Source organism: Portunus trituberculatus, chromosome 39 (genome assembly GCF_017591435.1).
Source record: "Portunus trituberculatus isolate SZX2019 chromosome 39, ASM1759143v1, whole genome shotgun sequence".
NCBI classification, from domain to species: domain Eukaryota; kingdom Metazoa; phylum Arthropoda; class Malacostraca; order Decapoda; family Portunidae; genus Portunus; species Portunus trituberculatus.
In genome coordinates this window covers 11,516,004-11,522,444 of record NC_059293.1, presented here as the reverse complement: position 1 = coordinate 11,522,444, position 6,441 = coordinate 11,516,004, and the positions used below count along the sequence as shown (strand labels likewise).

General features: G+C 42.1%; 1 long non-coding RNA gene across 1 annotated transcript; it reads right to left on the bottom strand.

The window, feature by feature from the left end:
• Positions 1 to 535: 535 nt before the first annotated feature.
• On the bottom strand, positions 536 to 3,942 carry LOC123515771. Its single transcript, XR_006677989.1, has 4 exons — positions 3,815 to 3,942; positions 1,527 to 1,712; positions 1,088 to 1,210; positions 536 to 875 (listed from the first exon to the last, which is right to left on the bottom strand). It is a non-coding gene; the product is annotated as an uncharacterized LOC123515771 (long non-coding RNA).
• Positions 3,943 to 6,441: the final 2,499 nt, after the last annotated feature.

Sequence of the window (6,441 nt, the reverse complement as noted above, 5' to 3'; positions counted from 1 at the left end):
CTGATGTTTGAAGACTGGATGATGACGGCGACATGCGCTCTCTAAGACAACATTTGCTTCCTGCATCTCTTCAGCTTCATCCTTCTCTAGTGTTGTGGTGCTCAGAGCAAGCGAACATTTTTTTTTTTTTTTTTTTTGCGCTTCATTGGACCAAGTTCTGAAACACCTACGAAGCCCCACTCAATACTTTTAAAATGCTCTCGTTGAGGTGAATGATACGGGATTTTATGAGTGTTTTAATGATTTAAATGACAAATTAATAAACTTTCTACGTTATTGATAGGAGCAACATCTTTAAAGAGAAGTAAGCATGTCATCTCTGTGGCCTTGATGAATAGTCGAGGTGAGAGAGCAATGCGTTTCCGAACACGAGCGTTAGGAACCTGATACTAGTAATTATGGTGTAGATGTGTTCCATTCCTATAAACAATACAAGAGCGACAGTAACTATCAAATCACAACACATCATGGCATGCACCTTATCATGCCTCACCACATGTGCGTAAATTACAAGGACAAGGTAAAAGAAGAGACGTTTTCATGCTGGTAGTCTTTTATTTGTGCTGGTGCGTTAACGTGCAAGGGTGTGGTTTGGTAATAAGATTATAGTCATCATCATCATTCTGTCCCCGTAATCCACAGTGTCGACTTAGGGAGTAGCACTAGTAATAATAGCACTAGTAGTAGTAGCATTAGTTGTAGTAGTAGAAGAAGCTGTTGTGGTCTCAACCACACATTTCACTGTGTAGAAACAATCACACCTTTTTCTACCTGTGCATTTCCCATCCTTAAACATACTGGCTTGTCCTAATTTTTTGTATCGGATGACTAGCTTCTCTCCGTCAGAGACAATATCGTTCATCGGACCGCAGAAACTGGTTTGGGGAGAGAAAGAAACGAAAAATGAGAAAAGCCATGAATGTAGTATCAAGAAGATCGAATGTTCCAAGTCTCAAAACTCTCTGAGATGGAGAAATTCAAGGGTCAAACACTTCCTTGGTTATAAGTATAAATAGATTTGGAAACCGGAGAAGACTAATGAGGGACATCTGTATTCAGTGAAGAACTAATGCACGCATTCACTTACTCTTCTTTGGGTTCTCCTCCTTCTTTTACCACCAGCTTTTCTAAAGAGCAGTCCAGTTCGACATCCTGCATGTTTGCCTCCAGGTGACCGTTCTCACAGGTGAAAATGTAGGCGTCGCATTTACTGAAAGAGAGAGAGAGAGAGAGAGAGAGAGAGAGAGAGAGAGAGAGGGGAGGGAGGGAGGGAAGGGTGTTAGAATTGTTGTATAAAGGATTGTCGTCATTATTTTGAGCTATGCAGTGTAGTAAATTTGATACGTATTCTTGAAATACGTTTCAAAGTCCATTCCTTTCTATTATCCATACCTGTAGTGAGTTATTTAGCTTGCGTCATAAGTAAATATGAAATATGATTATCCTCTTTACGTATACTGTTTGATAATATTCTATTAACGACTTTTCTATTAACCATCCTTCTCCAAAAAGTTGTACCACCTTACGCTTCACAGAAGTGTTTGCAGCCATGGGTTTGTCCTTTGCATGGAATCTCAACCATCACTTCTTCTTCTGGTGCCATAACCTTAGGGCATTTTAAAGCGCCCTTGGACTGAGAGAGCTGTGCTTGGAGTACCACCAAGACACAGACCACACCCACAACCACAACCTTCGGCAACACGAACATGGTGCTGAAAGCAGAAGACGCAAATGGTTAGCTTCACAATAAGATGCTTCATTCATATTCATGTCCCTAACCTTTGTTTAGCTATTATTATAGGAAACAGGAGACATCAACTAGTGTAGAGAATACTGTCGTTAAAAATCATTCAAATTTAACTCCCTATCTCTTTTTGTACTCTCATAATCCTATGACTTGAACTCATATAAGACGGAAGTTTCAAGACATTTATCTCCTGTCTTTTTTTTTTCTAACTTGGACCTGTACGGGAACTGCAACCAAGTGGACCTTTTTTGTAAACTCTTTCTGTTGATCTTGGCCAGTTGAGTCAGACATGTTACGATCAGGCCACGACAACCAATGACCAGATGATTTTTGATCGGCTGTTGCTGCCTGTCGCTACTGAGGTTTTTATTTCCATATAGAGAAGCTTCTGGTGGTGGAATTTTCCAATGGTAAAACACTAAGAATATATCTACGCTCTGCGTATGTCTCTTCTGTGTAAGCTCCGTCTCCTCTCTAAAGCCGTGTCCACACCATCGAGCATGCTCGACGGACAAACAGTGATACCAAATCCCGTTCCAATACATAAGCAAGGAGGGTGAGTGGCAGGCACGAAGGTGACGTCAGAAGCGAGGAAACTGCGGGCAAACGAGCGGGCAACTGTCTGTGAGTGAGTTTGCACATATGCTTTTTTTTCCACTGTTTGATCTGCTGCAGTCTCTGACGAGACAGCCAGACGTTACCCTACGGAACGAGCTCAGAGCTCATTATTTCCGATCTTCGGATAGGCCTGAGACCAGGCACACACCACATACCGGGACAACAAGGTCACAACTCCTCGATTTACATCCCGTACCTACTCACTGCTAGGTGAACAGGGGCTACACGTGAAAGGAGACACACCCAAATATCTCCACCCGGCCGGGGAATCGAACCCCGGTCCTCTGGCTTGTGAAGCCAGCGCTCTAACCACTGAGCTTTGCCTCAAGTGGGTATCTTGTTTTGTTATGTATGGTTCCACTTTTGCTAGGAGTGTGTGGAAACTATTCACATCCATTCTTATATACTGGATAAAACCATTTTCAGGCTTGTCGTGGAGTTAGCGATATATAGTTGCATGACTTCCCAACTCTCCTTCTCCTCAACCAGTCCTTGCACCACACACGCCTCTGAGCTTCTGACGTCATCAACCCTCATTCTCACTACCTATTGTGATCTGGTATCACTGTTTGCCCGTCGAGCATGCTCGATAGTGTGGACACGGCTTAACACCATTTTGGTTTTCTAGAGTTTGGTCAAGTCTGTCTCTCTCTCACTTCTGACTTGTGGAGGTCAAGGGACCATTAAGGATTCAAGATCGTTCAGGCCCCTCACTACTGTCCACTAATGTCAGTCACAGTTTTAGAACATTGTGGAAGGTTTTAGAAATTTTATATGTAGGTGAGAAAAACTGGCCATAGGATGGAGTAAACACACACGTCTGACACATTACTAGTGTTATGACGTCACAGCACTGCTTGTCTCTGTCACTTCACGAAAACAAGAAAAAAGAAGAGAAACAAGAGAAAAGAAGAGAAAAGAAAAGAAGAATAACAAGTTGATCCGTTCCAGAATGGTCATGTAAATCTTGACACCTTCTTATCAGACATCCGTGACCCGGGAACGAGAAAGGTAATTAGCAAGGAAACAGGAAAAACAATAGACATGCAGACCCAGCAGGCCACAACAACAGGAAGAAAGCCACAATCCATCCGGGAAGGTAGCCGGGGCAAAAGGGTGATTTATCAACAGTAATGACATAGGGGACAAGGCAGAGAAAGTGAAAGTAAAGTAGGTCAGGAGGTGTGAGGCACCAGAAGGAAACAAAGCAGTAACCTACAGGAACATGCCAACGCCCACTGAACGCCCATCCTCAAACTCCCCCACACCCTGACGGTCGTTCTGTAACAAGTACCACGCCCGTGGGAGGATCCTATGCGTGGCAGCGTGGATGATAAACGTGAATGGTTGATAATCGATATTGTATACAATTCACTGAAATTTGTGTTCGTAAGGTAATGGAAACTCATACCTATGGAACTTAAGTTGAACAAAAAGTTTTAGTGTTACCTTTTTTTGACGAATGAATTGAACACCAGACTGGGACGTTGTCACAGCTCTGTTGACTGTGCCTGGAGCAAGATGACTGCCCTTGCCTCCTCGCCTTCTTTTATGCACTGCAGTGTTGAAGAGAGGGAGTACCCATAGTGGCACGTGCCCGCCTTGTGATGCTTGAGACAAGAAGACATGACACCTGTGGAACACTTGTGCATTTTGTAATTATGATGACACATTACTAGTGTTATTTAGACAGGTGGCCTGTTTAAAAGATGAATGCAATGCATTGATCATCAACCTCCTCTCTCTCTCTCTCTCTCTCTCTCTCTCTCTCTCTCTCTCTCTCTCTCTCTCTCTCTCTCTCTCTCTCTCTCTCTCTCTCTCTCTCTCTCTCTCTCTCTCACACTCTCACACACACACACACACACACACACACACACACACACACACACACACACACACACACACACACACACACACACCTGGTGGTGCAGTGGAAGCATACTTAATTCACAATCGGGAGAGCCTGGGTTTGATTTCCGGTCAGGTGAGAAGTCATTTGGGCAAGGCATCTATTCAAGAGTGTGGCCTTGTTCACCTAGCATTGATTAGATATCTGGTGTAAGTCAGATATTGTGACCCACTCCTTGGTACGAAACAAACTTCGAATTAACAAATACACACGGGATGGCCTGGTCACCCCGGGCCTTTGTCACTAGGCTTAATCTGGCACTATCGAGCAGCTGTGCATTGGGATACCATATGCCACCATGGGGTTGTACAGACTTAAGTCTTCAAGTTATATGTATATAAGTATTGATGCATAAATATGATAATATGTTGAAGTTTCAGTTCTATAGCTGCTATTCAAGTCATCCAAAATATTATTATTATTATTGCTATTATTATTATTGTTATTATTATTATTATTATTATTATTATTATTATTATTATTATTATTATTATTATTACACACACACACACACACACACACACACACACACACACACACACACACACACACACACACACATTTACTGTATACAGTAACATTTATTCCTTTCGTGGTAATTGAATATATCTTTTCTTTGAACCACTTATCGTGTGTATAGCACAAAGCTCCATGGAGGAGAGAATTAGAGATGAGGAAAACAAAACAAAACAAAAAAAATAGATTCTTAATCTCAAAGTTTTCTAATTAGGGCAAAGAAAACTTACTGATGTGCAATGCCTCATAAGGTCCATTTTTCCATATATCAACTCGACACACTCTTCTAGACAACTATCCTCTCTCTTTCAATGGCACTCAACTGTCCGTATTATTATATTCTTACGCCAACAGCAAAATGTTTTTTTTTTTTTTTTTTACCCGTCATCTTATAGAGCTTTTCATTCTGAGTAATTTGAACTCATACATACCCGTCGGAAATTGTTTATAATGTTGAATATATATATATATATATATATATATATATATATATATATATATATATATATATATATATATATCTATCTATCTATCTATCTATCTATCTATCTATCTATCTATCTATCTATCTATCTATATATATATATATATATATATATATATATATATATATATATATATATATATATATATATATATATATATATATATATATATATATATATGAGGGCACTGCCTTATTTTATAATATGCCCATTGTATGGCGGCCACAAGCGCGGGCTGGCGATGTTCCGCTGTACGGCCAACCACCCTCGCTTTGTTTCCACCATCTTGTTGTGCCTGCGAGCATCGCCTCAGTACCAAGTGAGCCTTCAGCGGAGATAGACACTGGCACAGTGAGAGAGACGCGTGTTGGTTGGGCTTTTCGAGGTACTCATTAGTCATTGGTCTGGGAGTTTGTGCCCTCCTGTGAGTAGTTGGCTTGCTACCTGTTAGACCGGGGCTGTAGAACAACGGGCTTGTTGTTCTGAGGGAAGCGTGGCAAGTTGGCTACACTTCTCGTGCGTTCGTCCACTCGGGTGTGGGGACGCGTTATTGTTTCGTCCCGTTGTTGCTGGTGGTGGCTGTAGTCACCAGTGTGTTTGGTGGGCGGCTGTGTGCCCCCATCATCTTTTGTATAGCCCTAGTAGTATACTGTGTTGTAGTGGTTGTAGCCACGCACGCTAGTGAAAAGCTGAGTAGCTTCGTACTGTCGGCCAGTGTTGCGTAGTTCTCGTCCGTCAGACTTGTCTGTTACGAGTATCTGGACTCCGTGTGGCTGTTGTCACTCGTAGGTGGTGTCTGGGCTTGTGTGTACACCACCGGATGTGCTGTACACATCATATATTGTAGTAGTCGTAGGCTAGGGGTGTCAGTCTGACAGGTGTTAGGAAGCACTAGTCGTAGAAATAGATAGTATAGTAATATATTGCGCGTGTTGTCCCAGACTGTGATTTATCACAGTCTGTGGGCAAGGCGTGCTGAGAGGCATTAATACTTCATAGAGAAGTGGGTGGAATTGTCCTTGTGGGCGGTTTCTCTAGGGGGTATTAAGGCCCCGCCCTGTTACACATAGCATCTACCATTTATAAATTCTACTTGGTTGGGTACAGGAGGAGAAGGAGTTGCTAAGGAGATTCCCTTACAGTGGGGGAAGTTATACACTGTTGGC